This window comes from Bufo bufo, chromosome 2, assembly GCF_905171765.1.
Source record: "Bufo bufo chromosome 2, aBufBuf1.1, whole genome shotgun sequence".
NCBI lineage: Eukaryota > Metazoa > Chordata > Amphibia > Anura > Bufonidae > Bufo > Bufo bufo.
In genome coordinates, this window is record NC_053390.1 from 446604703 (window position 1) to 446627904 (window position 23202).

Here is a 23202-nt window from a genome sequence, read left to right on the forward strand (position 1 = left end):
GTCCAAATAATTCAATTTTGGACTCATCTGTCCAAAGAACATTATTCCAGAAGTCCTGGTCTTTGTCAACTTTATCGCTGGCAAATGTCAGTCTGGCCTCGATGTTTCTCTTGGAAAGCAAAGGTTTCCTCCTTGCACACCTCCCATGCAAGTTAAACTTGTACAGTCTCTTTCTGATTGTAGAGGCATGTACTTCTACATCAACAGTAGCCAGAGCCTGCTGTAGTTCTCGAGATGACACTTTAGGGTTTTTGGATACCTCTTTTAGCATCTTGCGGTCTGCTCTTGGGGTGAACTTGCTGGGGCGACCAGTCCTGGGCATGTTGGCAGTTGTTTTGAAAGCCCTCCACTTGTAGACTATCTTCCGGACAGTGGAATGGCTGATTTCAAAATCTTTTGAGATCTTTTTAAATCCCTTCCCAGACTCATAGGCTGCTACAATCTTTTTTCTGAAGTCCTCTGACAGCTCTTTTGCTCTCACCATGGTGCTCACTCTCACTTCAACAGTCAGGAGCACACCAAACTAAATGTCTGAGGTTTAAATAGGGCAAGCCTCATTCAACATGCAGAGTAACGATCTACTAATTATGTGCACCTGGTGTGATATACCTGTGTGAGATCTGAGCCAATTTAAGAGGGAATACATGTGAGGGTGTCCTATCTTTTTCCTCAGTTAGAATAGGCATTTTTGTAGAATGACATTTACAGAAGATCTTGAAAAGACTTTTCTTCAGTTTTCTTTGTTTAGTTGGATTACTTTAATCTCTCTGTATTGTTGAAACGGAGATGAAATAACCATTTATTAAAAATGTTACAAAAAACCACATGCTTTCAAAGGGTGTCCTAATTTTTTCACATGACTGTATATAAAGAAGTTAATGGCACAGATGTTTTGTCTAATTTAGTAATTTTAGCTGCCAATTAAAACCAGATAGCTGCACATATCCTTTTTTATAATGTTTTTTTTTTTCTGAATATTGCTTTACTGCAGTCGCATGGGCCATACACACAATGGTCTGGAGGGGACCTCATTGGCTTCTATGGGAAAGTTTTCTAGGCATGCTCTGTGACCTGTGCAGAGGTCATTGTACAAGGGAAGAATAGATAAGATTTGATAATCCCCTATTGTGAATGGAGGATCCGGTTTTATCTGTAAGCAGAGTTGATATCATTACAGGCAGGATTAGAAAGACAGATAAGCAGGTAACTGCAGTGATCTGTACACACAAGAAGTGGTTCTAATTAGGATTAGTGGCCAGTGCGAAAACTGCAGGATTTTATGGGTTTTGTTTAAATATAGATATTGATATGGAAAACCAAAAATCTAATCATCAAAATGTTAAAAATAAAACATGATTTCAACAATAGGTCATTTTCTGATGGCACATTCTCTTTAAAGAAAGGAGGAAGAGAGTCACATAAAAGTAAAAGGTGCCCTTTATTAGACCTTCTCTTGTTGCATTTCAGCATTCCTGTAATACACTACTGTTATGTGAAGCCGTTCCTGTACAAGGGGTATTCATATTGCGACGTCTGTCCTAGCACTGCCAGCTGAACGCAGTTGACATTTCCAGCTGAAAAAAGGTCTGTGTTCCTTGAACAGCGCAGGGGTAGCAGGAACAGTTATCTGATTTCCCATAGTGCCTGGGTGAGATACAGGTAAGAGCCGTTTGTTGCTCAAAGCCTAATATACTTCTGTAACTGGAATCAGTCATTAAAGGGAACCTGTCACCGGGATTTTGTGTATAGAGCTGAGGACATGGGTTGCTAGATGGCCGCTAGCACATCCGCAATACCCAGTCCCCAAAACTCTGTGTGCTTTTATTGTGTAAAAAAACAGATTTGATACATATGCAAATTACCCTGAGATGAGTCCTGTATGTGAGATGAGTCAGGGACAGGACACATCTCAGGTTAATTTGCATATGTATCAAATCATTTTTTTACACAATAAAAGCACACAGAGCTATGGGGACTGGATATTGCGGATGTGCTAGCGGCCATCTAGCAGCCCATGTCCTCAGCTCTATACCCAAAATCCCGGTGACAGGTTCCCTTTAAGGAGTGATTCTCACAACAGAAGTATTCTATGGTGCAGTTCCAGGGTGTTCAACCAAAGCAAAATCTATGGTGTAGATACGGTAAAACTAAAAACAAATAGTATGACGTTCCTTGTGCTGCACTTCTGAGATTTGGGAACCCCTTCAGGTAGTATACAAATAGATCAATGGAATTCCTTAGGAAGTCCCAGAGGTAGGGGGCTCAGGGCCGGAAGACCCCACTCTGAAAGGTTACATCTGTGAACCAGATGCCAGAAACAGCTTAGCTTGGGTTAACTCTTAAAGTGCCAGAGAGATAACTGGGGTCCATGTATGATGTCAGATTGAAAACTATATACAGCTTCTAGTCAGTTGTATGTATACACAGTAAATAAGGCAGGGAGTACCTAATCCTCTTAGGTCAGGCACTGGTGTCATTTTGATGATGTCATAATTTGACACTATTAATATTAAACTTTATTCATATAGTGCCAACATATTCGACAACACTTTACAATCAGAGGGTATATGTACAACCAAGATATATAAACTAATCAACAACTCGTACAATAGAAGCCAGGGCCCTAGAGCTTATAGTCTGTGAGGAAAAAGGGGTGACAAAAAAAGTAAAACGTGTTTTTTAGAATGGTCCAGAGATCTTTAAACTATATAGCCAGTATCTGTGTATGTACAGATATGAAGTGCATTTGAGTGCATGAAGTGAGGAGGATACGGATGAAAGGATCAGCTTTGGTGGAATTATATTATAGGGGGTAAATGGAAAAGCGTTAGATTAGTGCCATTGGCCACCCTAAAAAGACGTGTTTTTAAGACACACTTAAAACGTTGGATATTAGAAATGATCTTGATCGGATGGGGTAGCACATTCTGGAGAACAAGTGCAGTGCTAAAAAAGTCTTAGAGATGGGAGTGGGACGTCCAGGCTATGGAGGATATTAGTCTGGCAGAATGTAGATCACGAGCAGACAGAAATAATGGAGGAGATATAGAGAGGTTAGCACATTACCAGCACTGTAGAGGGCTTTGTGAGTGAGAATGATCAGTTTAAATTGTCGTCTGTAGCGGATGGGCAACCAGTGACTGGCAGAGGGTGGAGGCATCAGCATAGCGGTTGGTCAGAAAGATGACCCCTACTGCTGCATTCAGGATAGATTGGAGAGTTTAGTTACGAGAAGACTAATCAGTAATGAGTTACAGTAGTCAAGATGAGAATTATCAACAATAAGTTCATTGGCTGTTCCCATAGTAAGAAAAGGGCAAATTCTGGAGATGTTTCTGAGGTACAGGTGACATGAGTGGGCAAGGGATTAAATATAGTGGAAGTGCTGCTAGGAGTTATGGTAGAACCGCACACTGGTTTAGGTGGGTTAGGAGATGGCAGAAACACAAGAAGCGCAGTTTTTAAAAGCTGTAGGTAGAGAGAAGACATGCGGATAGAGTGGACAGAGAATCACTAGTGTTTTGTAGTGGTGCAGGGAGGATGTCATGGAATGAGGAATATAATTGGGTGTCATCAGTGTTGAGCTAGCAATGAAAATCAAGAAGCAGAAAAAGTTGCAAGCAGCACATTCAAGTGGTATCTGAACTCTGGGATGCATAATCCCAAATTTTGGATCTGTAAATCAGAAAACAAAGGTGTGACAGCACCAAAATGCAGAAAAAGGCAGTGTTTTTTTCACATTCCAATCACAGAAAAACATGAAAGATGTGGTCGAAACATCACATTTTTTGTGATTGAGATATTTTACCGCCTTTTCCTACACTTGGCTGTTGTCACACCTTTCATTTTTGAGGTCCTTAAAGCCAACTCTGCTGATAGTTTGCTAGTTTGCCCAATAGGGGTTGGGTAGAGAGAAAAGAGGACCTAGGGCTGAATCCCTGTTCCATAAGTGGGAAGATGAGAAGAAGTAGAACCAGCGATTGATAAAACTAATGAAGGCTTAGATATAGGAAGAGAACCAAGAGAGAACAGTGTCCTTAATGGGGTTGTTTAGCTTTTTGGTCTTTTTAAACTGTTTTAACCCTGGCCAGTTCTATCTGTGAAAAATCCATACTCACCTGCTCCTTGCTGATCAGTTCTGGCTCCCTAGCTCTCTTCACTGGTCTACCAGTCACTGTCTGCCAGTTTATGCACTAATGAGGTAATTTGTGCTGCTGCAGCCAATGGATGACCTTACCAGTGACTTGTCTTCAAGCGACACATCACTGCTGAGACACGTGCCTCTTGAGAATATATCACTACTTAATTCAAGTTATTGGCTGCAGCAGCACACATGTAGTCAATAGTTTGAAGCATATAGTTGGTGGTCCACACTGTAAAATGCTGCAGGGAGTTCCAGGAGAATGAGTAGATAGTAGTTGCCATTAGATTTGGAGGTTACTTGAGACTTTGGTTAGGGCAATTTCTGTAGTGTATAGACTGTGGAAACCAGATTGTCAGAGGTCTAGAAGAAAGCTAGCAAAGATACTGGATCAGGCATGAGCAGTCAAGGTGTCCCAGGAGTTTAGAGATATGAAAACTAGTGGTCTGTTTGTCACGCCTCTAAATTCCCAAAGAACACATGGGTGTATACCATTTGGGCCAGTGACTTCTTCATTTTGGTTTTTTTAGACCATAGATCTTGATTTAGTTAAATAAGTTCTTGTTCATTTGCAGGGCTTTTGTTAAATTGTGGAAACCATGTTCTTAGACAATTGATTAAAATGAAGCATCTGCAAGTTGTGTCATAATTTACCATGTACAATACATTTTATTGGAATGTAAACCATCCATCACTTTTCATAAGAATACACATTCATTTCTTGCCAAGCCCGTTTACCCTGAAATTTGCTTATACAGCATTTCAAACCTTGGATGCTCATAAATCAGTGACAACTTGCTAAGTGAAAAGTAGAGCTCAGCATCTCTAAAGCAGAAGAAGGATGTATAAGTGCAATGTGCGGAAGATCATTTACAGTAAAGGCCCCTTTACACGAGTAGATAATTGATTCGGCCGAACGGCGAATGAGTCGTTATTCGAGACGTTAACATTCGAACCACAACCCTTTAGATGGGCAGGGCATCTTGTAAGTGTGATCGTGTAATAGATGTTTTGTCAGGCAAACAGTTGCATTTCAACCTAGTGTGGATCATCTGTGCTGTAAATGATACCTGTTTACACTTGTGGAATTCTGGACGATGGGCTAAACTAAACGATCATTACTTGTCGTTCAATCATTCAGTGCTTTTACACTACTCAATAATTGATCACTTTTGCTCGATTTTACTATTTTTCAAATGACAAAGGAGCCTTAACCACTTCCAGACCGGGCCATTTACCCCCTTCCTGACCAGGCCTAATTTTGAAAGTCTGACATGTGTCACTTTATGTGGTAATAACTTTGGAACGCTTTTACTTATCCAAGCCATTCAGAGATTGTTTTCTCGTGACACATTGTACTTCATGTTAATGGTAAATTTGAGTCAATATGTTTTACCTTTAATTATTAAAAAATTCAAAAGTTAACGAAAATGTGACAAAATTCACTGTTTTCTAAATTTGAATCTCTCTGCTTTTAAGACAGATAGTGATGCCTCATAAAATATTCATTAATTAACATTCCCCATATATCTACTTTATGTTGGCATCTTTTTAGTCTACTTTCACACTCGCGTTTTGGCTTTCCGTTTGTGAGATCCGTTCAGGGCTCTCACAAGCGGTCCAAAACAGATCAGTTTGCATTCTAATACATTCTGAATGGAAAAGGATCCGCTCAGAATGCATCAGTTCAGTCTCCATTCCGCTTTGGAGGCGGAGACCAAAACGCTGCTTGCAGTGTTTTGGGGTCCATCTGATGAAACTGAGCTAAATGGATCTGTCCTGACACACAATGTAAGTCAATGGGGACGGATCAGTTTTCACTGACACAATCTGGCACAATAGAAAACGGATCCGTCCTCTATTGACTTTCAATAGTGTTCAAGATGGATCCGTCTTGGCTATGTTAAAGATAATACAAATGGATCCGTTCTGAACGGATGCAGACGGTTGTATTATCTGAACGGATCCGTCCATGAACGTAGCCTTAGTAATGTAATTTTATTTTTTTAGGACGCTAGAAGGTTTAGAATTTTAGAAGCAATTTTAAAATTTTGAAGAAAATTTCCAAAGTCAAGTTTTTTAAGGACCAGATCAGTTCTGAAGTCACTTTGTGGGGCTTGCATAAAAGAACCAACCCATAAATGACCCTATTTTAGAAATGACACCCCTCAAACTATTCAAAACTGGTTTTAGAAATGTTGTTAACCCTTTAGGTGGTCCACAGGAATTAAAGCAAAATAGAGGTGAAATTTCAAAATGTCACCTTTTTTTTCAGATTTGCCATTTTAATAATTTTTTTCCTGGAACACATCAAGGATTAACAACAAAACAAACCTCAATATTTATTACCTTGATTCTACAGTTTGCAGAAACACCCCATATGTGGTCGTATACTGCTGTTTGGGCACACGACAGGGCACAGAAGGCAAGGAGCGCCATATGGTTTTTGGAGGGCAGATTTTGCTGGAATGATCTTTTGGGCACTATGTTGCATTTTGTAAACTACACCATCCAAGGAATTTTTAAGGGGTGTTGCAAGCACTTCACTCAACAGCTGTTTAATATAATTTTTAATACTTGGGTGTGAAAAATTGCATTTTTTTTTACAAGAAAATGGTGCTTCAGGCCCAAACTTTCTTTTTCACAAAAGATAACAGGAGAATATCCCCCCTAATTTGCTACCCACTTTCTCCTGAATACAGTAACACCCCAATTGTGGTCGTAAACTGTTATTTGGGGATACGCCAGGGCTCAGAAGGGAAGGAGCAGCATCTGGATTTTCTAACATGGAATTTTCTGTCATGGTTTTTTGTTGAATGAGCTGCGTGAGGGCTTATTTTGTGCAAGACAAGCTGTAGTTTTTATTGGCACCATTTTGGGGTACATTTGGCTTTCTAGTTGCTTTTTATCTCATTTTTGGGAGGTGAAGTCACAAAAAAAGCTGTTTGGTGTCATTTTTCTATTTATTTTTTTTTTTACACGGTTCACTTGATGGGGTAGATAATAATGTTTATTTATTTTATTTTTTTACGGCGTTCACCTGATGGGGTATATCAGAGCCGGTTGTTGCAGACGCGGTGATACCAAATATGTCTTTTATTTTTTTCATTTTTTTTTTACATTTTTTAAATAACGGATTTGGGGGGGAAATTTTATGTGAAACGTTTTATTTTTATTTTTTCAAAACACTTTTTTTTTTACACTTTGTGTTCCCCATACAAGATCTGTGGGGGACATTTAACTTCCTTTTTTTTTTTACTATTGATTTCTCCTGTAACTGGGGCTGACATAGTAGCCCCAGTTACAGGGGAAATACACCCCCCAGAGAGGCTGTACAGCTTAAGGCCTCGTTCACACGAACGTGTGCTGCCCGCTGCCGTATTGCGGACCGCATTTGCGGATCCGCAATACACGGGGACCGTTCCGTTGCCATTCCGCATCACGGATGCGGACCTATTCATTTCAATGGGTCCGCAAATCCGGAGATGCGGAACGGAAGAACCGAACGGAACACTACGAAAGCACTACGGAGTCCTTTTTGGGGTTCCGTTTCATGCTTCGGCACTGCAAAAAAAGAACGGAAGGATCGCGGACCCATTCAAGTGAATGGGTTTGCGATCCCCATGTGCCTGCCCCACGTTAGTGTGAACGAGCCCTTATACAGCGCTGTACAGCCTCATCTATGGAAGACCCGACAGCTCCTGCACTCACCCAGCCACGGCGATCACATGACCGCAGGCCCGGGACAGGAAGCGAATGGACGTTCCAGAATGTCCATTCAGAGATAAACGACCAGCCCAAGGACGTTTATAGTCAATGGGCAGTCGTGAAGTGGTTAAAGGGGTTATCCAATATGCTCCCCCATATGTCCGGACCCCTCACAGAGGTTGAACTTACCTCGCTCCCCAGCACCTTCATCGTTTCTGATGCCGGCACGGCTGCTGCTGCATCTCCCTGTTGCGCGGATGAAAACATCCGGCGTGGAGGGGACAGCCAAGAGCAGCCTGTGACAGGAACTAACCTTCTTAGCATCACCTGCGATGCTAGGAAGGCTCGTTCCCATTGCAGCCTACTATTGCAGCGGCGGTCATGCGGGGATCAGAAGCAACACGGGTGCTGGGGAGCAAGGTAAGTACAATCTCTTTTAGTGGCCCGGACATATGGGGGGCATTTTAGATCTTGGATAACCCCTTTAAGATAGCACAAGCCACAATCTTAGGTTCCATTCACACGTCCGCAAATGGGTCCGCATCCGTTCCGCAATATCGGGAACGGGTGCAGACCCATTCATTCTCAATGGGGCAGGAATGGATGTGGAGAGCACACTATGTGCTCTCCGCATCCGCATTTCCGGAGCGCGGCCCCGAACTTCCGGCCCGCGGCTCCGCAAAAAAATAGAACATGTCCTATTCTTGTCCACAATTGCGGACAAGAATAGGCAGTTCTATGGGGGTGCCGGCTGGGTGTATCGCGGATCCGCAATACACTACTTACGTGTGAATGGACCCTTAAGTTGCTATTACACTGCCTGATTTATGGGCAGTGTGAGTGCCGATGGATGAGAACACATCCATGGGTGCTCGTTTGCACTGGCCTGATTACACAGGCCGATGCACACAGGATGATGGAGGAACGACTTTCGTAGACCCGTAGATGCTTGCTTTGACAGTAGTGGCACCATGGAAAAAGCCGTTTAGAATAGGTCATGCTTAGCCCAGAAATTCAGCAGTAGTTGCCAAATACCCAACACATAGAATCAATTAGAATCTATATCCCATATTTCTGAATGTGTTTTTACAAAATTTTGTTGTAAAATGCACTTTTTTAAAAGTTGCGTCTTAACATGCACCAAAATTGTGAAACTTTATTCAATCGCAGAGACTGAAAAGCCAAATGTACCAGTAGAATGATGAGAAACGGCGCAAAGTCATTGAACAAATGTCTTAGCAGAAGTAGACATTTTTTGATGGTGAAAGAGTTCAAAATGAGCCAAACTTATTAAGAGACATCTGCCTTTAAAATATGTTTACTGGGAGTGAAATATTGATAACCTATCCTCAGAAGAGACCATCAGTATCTGATCAGCAGGGGTCGGACACCCGGCACTGCCACCGATCAGGCCGTAGCACACTCATGAACTCCTCACGGCTCACCAAGCTTCACAAAAAGTATGATTTTACTGCTCCCTCCAGTCCCATCTAGTGCGGTCAACAGTTTAGAAACATAGAAACATAGAATGTGTCGGCAGATAAGAACCATTTGGCCCATCTAGTCTGCCCAATATACTGAATACTATGGATAGCCCCTGGCCCTATCTTATATGAAGGGTGGCCTTATGCCTATCCCATGCATGCTTAAACTCCTTCACTGTATTTGCAGCTACCACTTCTGCAGGAAGGCTATTCCATGCATCCACTACTCTCTCAGTAAAGCAGGGGTGGGGAACCTTTTTTCTGCCAAGGGCCATTTGGATTTTTGTAACATCATTCGGGGGCCATACAAAATGATCAACTTAAAAATTAGCCTGTTATTATTTGGTCAAACATTTTTTTTGTATAATCTTTATTTATATACTCAATTTTTACAAATAAAGAACAGCACCCTGCATCACTGGACCCCTTTACATTACACAGTACCCTGCATCACTGGACCCCTTTATATTACACAGCACCCTGCATCACTGGACCCCTTTACATTACACAGCACCCTGCATCACTGGACCCCTTTACATTACACAGTACCCTGCATCACTGGACCCCTTTACATTACACAGCACCCTGCATCACTGGACCCCTTTATATTACACAGCACCCTGCATCACTGGACCCCTTTACATTACACAGCACCCTGTACCTCTGGACCCCTTTACATTACACAGCGCCCTGCATCACTGGACCCTTTACAATACACAGCACCCTGCATCACTGGACCCCTTTACATTACACAGCACCCTGCATCACTGGACCCCTTTACATTACACAGTACCCTGCATCACTGGACCCCTTTATATTACACAGCACCCTGCATCACTGGACCCCTTTACATTACACAGCACCCTGTACCTCTGGACCCCTTTACATTACACAGCGCCCTGCATCACTGGACCCTTTACAATACACAGCACCCTGCATCACTGGACCCCTTTACATTACACAGCACCCGCCACTGTGCAGGACATTAATACATGAGTTACCATGACCATTGACCGGTGCAGGACATTTACCTAGGGTTGCCACCTGTACGGGATTGACCCGGACTGTACAGGGTTTGAATCATGTGTCCGGGTCTCCTTCCGCCTTCAACCCGGACACATGATTCAAACTGTACTGTGGCTTAGCTGGTGGAGGAACACTAGTAGTTAAAGTTGGTAGGGGAAAGTTCTTATCCTTATACAGCAGTTCGGACAATTTAATCTGAGCCCCAATGTCCTCTTCTATACAAATACACTGAGTAATGTAATTGCCGGGATCAGCAGCACAAGGATTACTCTGCAGGGACTATTTGATGGTTTTCGGGCTCAGGCGGAGTAATCCTTGTGCAGAGGTTCTCAGTAATTACATTACTCAGCCAGGGTATCTGTATAGAAGAGGACGTGGGGAGATTAGATTGTCGGGACTCAGAACTGCTGAATAAAGATAAGAACTTTCCCCTAATGACATTGTGATTTTTTTTTTAATATGCAGCATGGGGGGAGGGGGTAAATGTCCTGCACTGGTCATGGTAACTTATGTATTAATGTCCTGTGCACTGTGCAGGACATTTACCCCCCTCCCCCCGCCGCTATGCTGCATATTAAAAAAATTTGCTGTATTTCATGATGCTGTCTGGCTGCCTTACTTGCTGCTGGAAATGGTTCCTCGTCGGTGGCGCTGGCTCGTCCTCTCTATGCTCCTCCCATCAGTGTCATCCCAGCCAGCATGAATGGTGATCCCCGCCCGGCGGCGTGACGTCACTCACGGCGGGCGGGGCTGTAAACCTAGGGAAGCATCTTAGCTGCAGTGCAATAGCTGGAGGCTGGCGCCGGCTAACAGGGGGGGGGCTGCAGGAGCAGAGTAAATGCTATTGGCTGGCGCCGGCTAACAGGGGCGGGCCGCAGGAGCGGAGTAAATGTATTGCTAAACACACGGACAATGAATGAATGATCGCCATGATCATCCATTCATTGTCAGTGTGTTTAGCAATACATTTACTCCGCTCCATAGTGACAATCGGCGGCGGTGTTTTACAATCGCATGGGGGGCCGGATTGAATGATTTCGCGGGCCGCTTGCCGCAGGTTCCCCACCCCTGCAGTAAAGTAATACTTCCTGATATTACTTTTAAATCTTTGCCCCTCTAATTTAAAACTATGATAGAAACATAGAATTAGTTTAGCATGGTCAAAACTGCTGACAGATTCCCTTTAACACCCTCAGTGGCATGTTAAGTGTTGAAAGTAACGCCACAGAGGAAATAAAAGGTTATTATCAGTTATAAGTCATTATTTTAACAATAGCAATGTAGAGCTGAGGCAAATCAGGTATAATTGAAACATGCAACAATACTCATCTTTTTAATTCAGTTAAACTACTTTTTGCAGACTTTTTTTTGGAGAAGCTATGAGATTTTAAAGGGGTTGTCTCACTTCAGCAAATGGCATTTATCATGTAGAGAAAGTTAATACAAGGCACTTACTAATGTATTGTGATTATCCATATTGCTTCCTTTGCTGGATAGATTCAGGAAGCCATTAAAAAAATAAAACCAAAGCAGTTGGAATAAGATTTTATTTTGATGGATTCTGCTGATATTTTTGGGATCTGACTGACAATGACAGTGTAAACAGGAATAGTCACAATAGATTGTAAAGCCTGTATTAGACGGGCAGATTTTCTGCCAGATGATCGCTAACGAATATTCATAGTAGTGCTTGTTAGCGATCATCTTGCAGTGTAACACTGCTGCCGATTACCTGATGAACGAGCAAACACTTGATCATTGGGCAATCCAAATCTTTTAACATGTTTAAAAATCTCTGTGCAGACGGCAGATCATGGTGTCTCATCACGACTGGACAGCATGGGGACGAGTGATGGCATAACGATTGCTCCTCCCTATACTGAGGAGGAGATCACTGCATGTAATAGCTGCGGTCTCCTCCACTGGCGATCAGATGATTGCTGGGAAGGAACGCTTCCTCCCCGACAATCGCCGGCAGAATCAGACTTAACTCATCTGCTTCTATTGTTTTCCAGAGATAACTGGCAAAAGAGAAGTCTGGCTGCCATTTATCTCCCTCTATCTACTGAAATAACATGCTAATGTGACATGGGAATTTTCAGCCTATGGACAGCCATGAGATATCTAATATCGCCTTTACCTACATTCTCTATGTTATGAATGTTTCCCATGCTCCAGAATTGTCCCTTACTGCATCCATGTAAATGCTAGCCTAGAGGATATAAAGCTGCTGTCTCTCCTGACTCCCTCCGGCTTCCTCATACACATGCATGTTGAGCTCGGCCAGACATGTACTGAATGTGTATTCGATGGGGAGAGAGGAGAAAGCTGCTGCCAGACGCTTCTGGGAGAACAAAAGAATCGGGGGAGATTCGGGAGCTCCCCACACACATTAGTGTGTCGGCCGAACCCAGCGCTCTTGGAAGACAAAAGACCAGAGTGCATGACCAGCTTTAGTGTGGCCTGGTTAATAGGCCGGCAGAAACTGCAGGGAAATACTATGGGGAGATTTATCAAAACTAGTGTAAAGGAGAACTGACTTAATTGCCCATAGGAACCCAATCAGATTCCACCTTTCATTTTCCAAAGGAGCTCTGAAAAATGAAAGGTGGAATCTGATTGGTTGCTATGGGCAACTAAACCAGTTCTCCTTTACAGCAGTTTTGATAAATCTCCCCCTATATGTGCAGAATGAGACTGAGTACTGATGGATTGTATATACAGTATTAACTTCTAGCTATATAAGATCATTTACAGGAGATGTCTTATGTGTGATAACGCTTTGAGATGTCTTTATTTCCCTAGGTGCTTTAGTGCCTCTAGAGTTAAGGGGGGCCGGGGCATGTCATCCATGGTCTGAGAGCATTTTATTTCTAAATCTCATTAAATATACAGGAACCCCTCTTTCCAGACTTGCAGATCCTCAGGCCTTGCCCCCTCCCAGGACACAGACTAGACTACATCCTCTTTCCTCCTGCACTCTCCTTATCAGTGACACAGCACATCCCAATCACTAATGTACCAAATCAATAACTATCTATCTATCTATCTATCTATCTATCTATCCATCTATCTCATATCTATCTATCTATCTATCTATCTAATATCTATCTATCTATCTATCTATCTATCTATCTATCTATCTATCTATGGTCTATCTATCTATCTATCTATCATCTATCTATCTATCTATCTATCTATTATCTATCTATCTATTATCTATCTATCCATCTATCTCATATCTGTCTATATATCTAATATCTATCTATCATCTATCTATCTATCTATCTATCTATCTCATATCTGTCTATATATCTAATATCTATCTATCTATCTATCTATCTATCTATCTATCTATCTATCTATCCATCTATCTATCTCATATCTATCTATTATCTATTAATCTATCTATCTATCTATCTATCTATCTATCTCATATCTATCTATATATCTAATATCTATCTATCTATCTATCTATCTATCTATCTATCTATCTATCTATCCATCTCATATCTATCTATCTATAATCTATCTAATATCTATCTATCTCATATCTATCTCATATCTATCTATCTATCTATCAATCTATCTATCTATCTATCTATCTCATATCTATCTATCTATCTATCTATCTATCTATATATCTCATATCTATCTATCTATCTATCTATCTATCTATCTATATATATATATATATCTAATATCTATCTATCTAGCTATCTATCTCTCATATCCATATACAGTACAGACCAAAAGTTTGGACACACCTTCTCATTCAAAGAGTTTTCTTTATTTTCATGACTATGAAGGCATCAAAACTATGAATTAACACATAACAAACAAGTTTGAAACAACTGAAAATATGTCATATTCTAGGTTCTTCAAAGTAGCCACCTTTTGCTTTGATTACTGCTTTGCACACTCTTGGCATTCTCTTGATGAGCTTCAAGAGGTAGTCCCCTGAAATGGTCCTCAAACAGTCTTGAAGGAGTTCCCAGAGATGCTTAGCACTTGTTGGCCCTTTTGCCTTCACTCTGCGGTCCAGCTCACCCCAAACCATCTCGATTGGGTTCAGGTCTGGTGACTGTGGAGGCCAGGTCATCTGGCGCAGCACCCCATCACTCTCCTTCATGGTCAAATAGCCCTTACTTTCAAAGTTTTCCCAATTTTTCGGCTGACTGACTGACCTTCATTTCTTAAAGTAATAATGGCCACTCGTTTTTCTTTACTTAGCTGCTTTTTTCTTGCCATAATACAAATTCTAACAGTCTATTCAGTAAGACTATCAGCTGTGTATCCACCTGACTTCTCCTCAACGCCACTGATGGTCCCAACCCCATTTATAAGGCAAGAAATCCCACTGACAGGGCACACCTGTGAAGTGAAAACCATTTCAGGGGACTACCTCTTGAAGCTCATCAAGAGAATGCCAAGAGTGTGCAAAGCAGTAATCAAAGCAAAAGGTGGCTACTTTGAAGAACCTAGAATATGACATATTTTCAGTTGTTTCACACTTGTTTGTTATGTATAAAATTCCAGATGTGTTAATTCATAGTTTTGATGCCTTCAGTGTGAATCTACAATTTTCATAGTCATGAAAATAAAGAAAACTCTTTGAATGAGAAGGTGTGTCCAAACTTTTGGTCTGTACTGTATATCTATCTATCTCTCACCTCTATCCATCCATCTCATATCTATCTATATATCTAATATCTATCTATCTATCTATCTATCTATCTATCTATCTATCTATCTATCTATCTATCTATCTATCTATCTCTCATATCCATTACTATCCATCCATCTCATATCTAATATCTATCTATCTCTCATATCCATATCTATCTATCTCTCATATCTATCTATCCATCCATCTCATATCTATCTATCTATCTATCTATCTATCTATCTATCTATCTATCTATCTATCTATCTTATCTATCCATCCATCTCATATCTATCTATCTCATATCTATCTATCTATCTATCCATCTATCTCTCATATCTATCTATATATCTAATATCTATCTATCTATCTATCTATCTATCTATCTATCCATCCATCTCATATCTATCTATCTATCCATCCATCTCATATCTATCTATCTATCTATCTATCTATCTATCTATCTATCTATCTATCTATCTATCACTATATATCTAGTGTTTTATATCTATCTATCTCTCTCATATCTATCTATAACTATATATCTAGTGTTTTATATCTATCTGCAGATGTTCAGCTATCCAATTTACAACCAGAATACTTTACATTTCCATCCTGTTTACTGTGGTGTTCTCTTGTGTGTGTTTTTGTATCTCCTGTATGTGTACTCGTATTGGACATATTAGTGTATATAGAGTGTCTATTGCTTCTACATGGCATAGGCAGAGTGTCCGCTTCCTCTAGTGCATCTCCCTGGTCCCCTGACGCCTTCTCTCCTCGGTTTCCATGGTGATGTTACCACAGCACCCGCCTCCCTGCAGTGTCAGCCATTAATCCCACACATCTCATCCCTCCCTCAGGGCCTGTCTGGGACACGATGGGAGGAATTTCTAGGTGGCATGCTAAAATACAGACAGAAGAAAAAAACATTTTGCCAGCTGAGTCCAGAGAAAATGGAAGGACGCCACTTCCATGGATTAGAAGATAGGTACCAGTTAGTGACATTTCAAGGAGATGATGAGGGCAGTGTCATGCTACATGGACAGTAAGAATTCATTTTGGAATAGTCGCCCTAAACCAGTATTTACTTCCGAATATGATTTATTATGTACATAAATTCAGCGTCCTGATCTGGTTGACCACATTCAGCTTTGTAGTAAATATAGAAAAAAGATTGCGGCACTCACAACTAAAAATCTTCTTATTCCAAAATAACGATTAAAAATGCCATTTTGGTACAGGCAGCCGCCGTTTTGTGCACTTGACCTTCCTCAGGGCCTTGCATGGAATAAAGAAGATTGTTAGTGGTGAGTGCCGCAATCCTTTTTCTATGTTTACTACTATTTACTGTGCTGACATCGCTGAGCACCTATACCCCTGGTTTGTGGACGCACTCCAGGTCCAGGTGAATGTGGTGGGGGTTGCTGTGCAGATCCTTGCGTTACAGTGTTGCAGTGCCGGTCAATGACTCTACTCCTGCTGACATCGCTGAGCACCTATACCCCTGGTTTGTGGACGCACTCCAGGTCCAGGTGAATGTGGTGGGGGTTGCTGTGCAGATCCTTGCGTTACAGTGTTGCAGTGCCGGTCAATGTCTCTACTCCTGCTGACATTGCTGAGCACCTATACTCTTAGTTTGTGGACGCACTCCAGGTCCAGGTGAATGTGGTGGGGGTTGCTGTGCAGATCCTTGCGTTACAGTGTTGCAGTGCCGGTCAATGACTCTACTCCTGCTGACATCGCTGAGCACCTATACCCCTGGTTTGTGGACGCACTCCAGGTCCAGGTGAATGTGGTGATGGGTGCTGTGCAGATCCTTGCGTTACAGTGTTGCAGTGCCGGTCAATGACTCTACTCCTGCTGACATCGCTGAGCACCTATACCCCTGGTTTGTGGACGCACTCCAGGTCCAGGTGAATGTGGTGGGGGTTGCTGTGCAGATCCTTGCGTTACAGTGTTGCAGTGCCGGTCAATGACTCTACTCCTGCTGACATCGCTGAGCACCTATACCCCTGGTTTGTGGACGCACTCCAGGTGAATGTGGTGGGGGTTGCTGTGCAGTTCCTTGCGTTACAGTGTTGCAGTGCCGGTCAATGACTCTACTCCTGCTGACATCGCTGAGCACCTATACCTCTGGTTTGTGGACACACTCCAGGTCCAGGTGAATGTGGTGGGGGTTGCTGTGCAGATCCTTGCGTTACAGTGTTGCAGTGTCGATCAATGACTCTACTGCTGACATCGCTGAGCACCTATACCTCTGGTTTGTGGACACACTCCAGGTCCAGGTGAATGTGGTAGGGGTTGCTGTGCAGATCCTTGCGTTACAGTGTTGCAGTGTCGATCAATGACTCTACTGCTGACATCGCTGAGCACCTATACCCCTGGTTTGTGGACGCACTACAGGTCCAGGTGAATGTAGTGGGGGTTGCTGTGCAGATCCTTGCGTTACAGTGTTGCAGTGTCGGTCAATGACTCTACTCCTGCTGACATCGCTGAGCACCTATACCCCTGGTTTGTGGACGCACTCCAGATCCAGGTGAATGTGGTGAGGGTTGCTGTGCAGATCCTTGCGTTACAGTGTTGCAGTGCCGGTCAATGACTCTACTCCTGCTGACATCGCTGAGCACCTATACCCCTGGTTTGTGGACGCACTCCAGGTCCAGGTGAATGTGGTGGGGTTTGCTGTGCAGTTCCTTGCGTTACAGTGTTGCAGTGCCGGTCAATGACTCTACTCCTGCTGACATCGCTGAGCACCTATACCCCTGGTTTGTGGACGCACTCCAGGTCCAGGTGAATGTGGTGGGGGTTGCTGTGCAGATCCTTGCGTTACAGTGTTGCAGTGTCGGTCAATGTCTCTACTCCTGCTGACATCGCTGAGCACCTATACCCCTGGTTTGTGGACGCACTCCAGGTGAATGTGGTGGGGTTTGCTGTGCAGATCCTTGCGTTACAGTGTTGCAGTGACGGTCAATGACTCTACTCCTGCTGACATCGCTGAGCACCTATACCCCTGGTTTGTGGACGCACTCCAGGTCCAGGTGAATGTAGTGGGGGTTGCTGTGCAGATCCTTGCGTTACAGTGTTGCAGTGTCGGTCAATGTCTCTACTCCTGCTGACATTGCTGAGCACCTATACTCTTAGTTTGTGGACGCACTCCAGGTCCAGGTGAATGTTGTGAGGGTTGCTGTGCAGATCCTTGCGTTACAGTGTTGCAGTGCCGGTCAATGTCTCTACTCCTGCTGACACATATAGCTTTGTGAAAGCAAGGTGGGGGACACTTATCAAATTGGTGTGAAGTAGAACCGGCTTAGTTGCCCATAGCAACCAGTCAGATTCCACCTTTCATTTTTCTGAGCTTTATACCAGTTTGCTAAATCTCTCCCATAGTTTACTGGTACAAACCATTCTGTCATTGAATGCAACGCCTGAAGGGGCTGTCCATGTTGGACAATGGCATTTTGTTAGAGAGATCCCCGGGCAATAAGCTGAGAAGATCATGGCCTACTTCTTGGAACCTCAGCAATCAGCTGGTCTCTGTGAGGGAACAGGGCACCAACTGTTTGGTAACAGCAGCACCACCACAGGGGAAATAAGGAACTACACGAGTCTCTGTATATGGCTCTGTTCATATCTGTGTTGGAACCTCCATTGTAGATTCCATCACATTGACAGAAAATGTAGCGCTGTATGCGGTATGTTTTTTTTGTAGCAATACAATGGACCCCATTATAAGTCAGTGGGGTGTGTCAGGTGTCGTTGTGGTATGCCGGGTTGAATTCTTTTTTTATGCAGAACGTAAAAAAATAAGATTCACCACAGAGATGTTAGCTCATCCAGGGCCCCTCAGAACTAGAGGCACTTTTTATGGTCAACCTCTCCTGTGTCAAATGGGTAAGGGGCCTGGATGTGGGACACCCCATCTGCCAAGTCAGAATTCAGTAACAGAGTACTTGACAATGAGTTTCTTTGACAATTCTTTTATGCTGTCCTCACGGAGGGCAGCAGAAAGTAGAGTCAGACGTCGAAATCAGTGGTGTGTGGTCGGACTGCTGCTGAGAATTTGCTGGCAGTGCATGCCTGAGAAGAGTCCAGCACATGCTGGAGAAGAGTCTGGCTTATTCATGAGCTCCTGCTGTCCCTGCCCATCCAATGATGGTTGCTAATTTTCTCCTATGGCGAAAAGTAAGGAGAGAACTGCCAATCATAAGTGGACAGGTGGGGGGAGGAAAGAATAGCCAGTGTGTGCCTCTTCTCTGGAGCACACTGCTAGCATCAGCAGAGGTGTTACTTTAGCAGATAAGTGACAGGCCTCTGATTTCAGTTTGTATCTCACAACTTTATGCTGCCCTCCGTGAGAACAGCATATAGTAGGTGATCGGATCCTTTAAAGGGAACCTGTCATGTGGATAATTGATTATAATCTAACTAATTATATACAATCATTAACTACTAAAAAGTACCTTAGATGTATTCACTTACTGGTGTGACAGATGGTTACCTCATAATATACACACAAAGATGCCACATGCCTCATGCTAATGAGCTGATTGGAGTCTGGCGTAATGTCAGTGAGTCCAGCGTTTTTTTAATTTAGAGCTTTTTACTACTCCCCTGCCCACCTGCTGCTGATTCATATGGAAAATAACTGTCAATCAGCAGCAGGTGGGCGGGGAGAGTCAGGAGCTCATGAATATTCAGGACTCATCATTATGAGCTGGAGCTTTTCAATACAAGATGTTGGCAGATTGACTGGGTCAATTAAAGAAAGTGACCCAGCATTTTGCTAAGAGAATCAATTACTTAGTCACCTTAGTTAGGACACCATAAAACTGGTGACAGGTTCCCTTTAAGTAATGCCGCTTTAACAGAATAAATTACTCTCTGTACAAATAAGTCGTTAGTTTATTGGTTGGGTGCAAAATGTGCTCTAAACCAATTCAACCAATTAAATACCTGCTCTTAAAGATACAATGAGAAACATGAGTCAATTGTGCAACAAAGTTTCCATTACAAAAATCCTACTATTTTGCATCTCCATGGTTACAGACTACAAACAAACCTGTAGTCACCTGTTACTTCAACCCATCAGTCCCTTCTTGTTGTTAACCTACAGAGAGTAGTAGAGAAGATGAATGAGAGTTAGGCCACATTCACATGATCGTATGCATGAGTCTGCATTCGTTCTGCAATTTTGCGGAACGGGTGTGGACCCATTCATTTCAATGGGGCAGCAAAAGATGTGGACAGCACACCGTGTGCTGTCCGCATCCGTAGCTGCGGTCCGCAGCCCTGCAAAAAAAATAGAACATGTCCTATTCTTGTCCGCAATTGCCGCCAAGAATAGACATTTTCTATCATAGCGGTAGCATGTACGGTCTGCAAATTGCGGAATGCACATGGGCCAGTATCCGTGTTTGGTGGATCCGCGATTTTCGGATCCGTAAAACAGCACGGTCGTGTGAATGTTGCCTTAAGCTGTCAGACATATGCCAAGCGGACACCTTATTGGCACCTTGAAAGCTATGGTGTTTGTTTTTCCATCCTGTAGCCTATAAGTGGGATGTGAAAGGTAAGTTATTCAGGTCTTTTTATTACGCAATATGTCCACCTTCTTGACACGCTCTTTACATGTAAGGTCCAGTACAATTGTCGTGTTTTGGAGCCCACATCTGCCCTGTTCCATCTTCAGGGTCATACATTCTGTATGATGTATTCATTGCTTGTAGCTAGACGTGTTTTTGTCCAATGCATATTCCACTGATGATTAGCATATATAATTTAGTTTTTAGAATACTTTTAAACTTCATAAAATGGAAAACTGAGAACATTAACCCCTTAGTGCCTGTTTCGGACCAAGCATTTTTCTTCCTCTATGAGCGCTTGTTTTTTGCCTGACAATTTATAGAATTTAATGATGCCATTTCGGGGTACACATAACTCTCTGATTACCTTTATTCAAATCCCTATAGTGACCCCAGAATGCTCGGGCCCCTCTTCTAGAGCATACTTAGCTGCTCCCCAGCACCCGCTTCCCTCTGAATGCCTTCACGGCCGCAGCTGCACCTCCCCGTCACACGAAATGAAACATCTGGTGATGAAGGAGTGCAGCCAATAGCAGGCCGCGACGGTAACCAGCCTCCCTAGGTACTGTCCTGCTATTGGCTGCACCCCCTCATCGCCGTATGTCTTGATCCCTCCCTTTAACTCTTTCTGGGAAAGAGATGGGGAAAAAACAGCAATGCTGCCACTGAGTTTTTAAGTTATAAATTTTGCGGCGCTCATTTTTTGGCATAAATAACACTATATCTTTATTCCCTGGGTTAGTATGATTAGAGTGATACCAAACACGTTTTTTTATTACGTTTTACTACTTTTGCGCAATAAAACCCCTTTTTTGCATCTCCACATCCCAAGACCCATAACTTTTTTATTTTTCTTTCTATGGATTTTTGCCAGGGTTTGATTTTTGCAGGATAACTTTTAGTTTTCATTTTGGGGTTATGACGTGGCGTCATGGACGTGGCGATACCAAACGCGAGGGAGATTTTATTTTTGCAATTTTTTTTTCACCGAAAAGTGTATTTTCAATGGAAAAAAGCGTTTTGTTTATTTGAATTTTTAAAACTTTTTTTTAACCTACAAGGGGACTATAACAGGCAATATTTTGATTGACATTGTGCCTGCAGATTGCATTGCATTTCCTGGGCAAAGAATCAGGACAAAGAACAAAATGGGGCCCACAATTTTGGTGCCAGGTTTTGCTTGTGTTAGCTTTCCCCTCCATTCCCTTTTGCTAACAATGCAGTTCCACTGGAGAAACCAGTTGTCACCACCAGCTGACAAAGGAGATTACACCCCCCTGTCATGGGCCCCATTGCATACTTATCAACATTTTAATTTGCAAATTCGGGGCATCTAGGCCCACCCCCTGGGAATGCCCTAAATCCACCCAGAAACACCCAATTTAGTGCAGTTGGCAAGTATGCCATAGCAGCTGCATGCTCTGTCTCTTAGTACATGTTTGTTGCTCATGGATATCTTTCGGCCTGCTCACAACTTCTTGCAGTTACATGATTCTTCCATTTTCTCCTAGGATTTGTGTTGTACCTACAGGCCTCTGTTCTGTTTGGTGCCTCTGTCAGGGGGTTCGGTCATATTGGACGGGAAGAATAGTGCAGCATGCAGCACAGTTCTTCCCATCAAAATGATGGCAACGAATCCAATGGACCCCATTGTAAGTCAGCAGTCGGCCAAACGGTCTGTCATATGATGAATCTAACACTCTCGTTATTTCCATGTTTCTGACCCTCTAGCACAGGCATCCTCAAACTGCGGCCCTCCAGCTGTTGCAAAACTACAACTCCCAGCATGCCCGAACAGCCTACAGGTATCCGCCTACAGCAGGGCATTGTGGGAGTTGTAGTTTTACAACAGCTGGAGGGCCGCAGTTTGAGGATGCCTGCTCTAGCAGAACAGGAAGAAAAACATAAAAATTTACATAAATGACAACAGAGTGTAACACAGTCCGCACCCGTGCCGTTGAACGGACTATGATGCGTGGGAGCGCTGCATCCTGTTCAATATTTAACTGCATTCTGTATCTCTTAGGGTACTTTCACACTTGCGGCAGAGAGATCCGGCAAACAGTTCCGTTGCCGGAACTGCCTGCCGGATCAGGCAAAGAACGTATGCCAACTGATGGCATTAGTAAGACTGATCAGGATCCTTATCAGTCTTAAAAATGCCTGATCAGTTGAAAAAATGCATTGAAATGCCGGATCCGTCTTTCCGGTGTCATCCGGCAAAACGGATCCGGCATTTATTTTTTTCACCTTTTTTTTTAAAGTCTGCGCATGCGCATACCGGGAGGACGAGTCCGGCATTCCGGTATTCTGAATCTGATCCTGATCTGTCTTACAAATGCATTGAAATGCCGGATCTGTCTATCCGGTGTCATCCGGCAAAACGGATCCGGCATTTATTTTTATCACCTTTTTTTCAGTCTTGACGGATCCGGCACTAATACATTCCTATGGGAAAAAATGCCGGATCCGGCATTCAGGCAAGTCTTCAGTTTTTTTCGCCGGAGATAAAACCGTAGCATGCTACGGTTTTCTCTTTTGCCTGATCAGTCAAAATGACTGAACTGAAGACATCCTGATGCAAACTGAACGGAT

The 23202-nt window shown here is 42.9% G+C and overlaps 1 protein-coding gene across 3 annotated transcripts in view; it reads left to right on the forward strand.

The window, feature by feature from the left end:
• PALM (paralemmin) overlaps nucleotides 1–23202 on the forward strand; it is a 95585-nt gene that overhangs the window by 12482 nt on the left and 59901 nt on the right. The gene's annotated exons all lie outside the window — the stretch shown is intronic.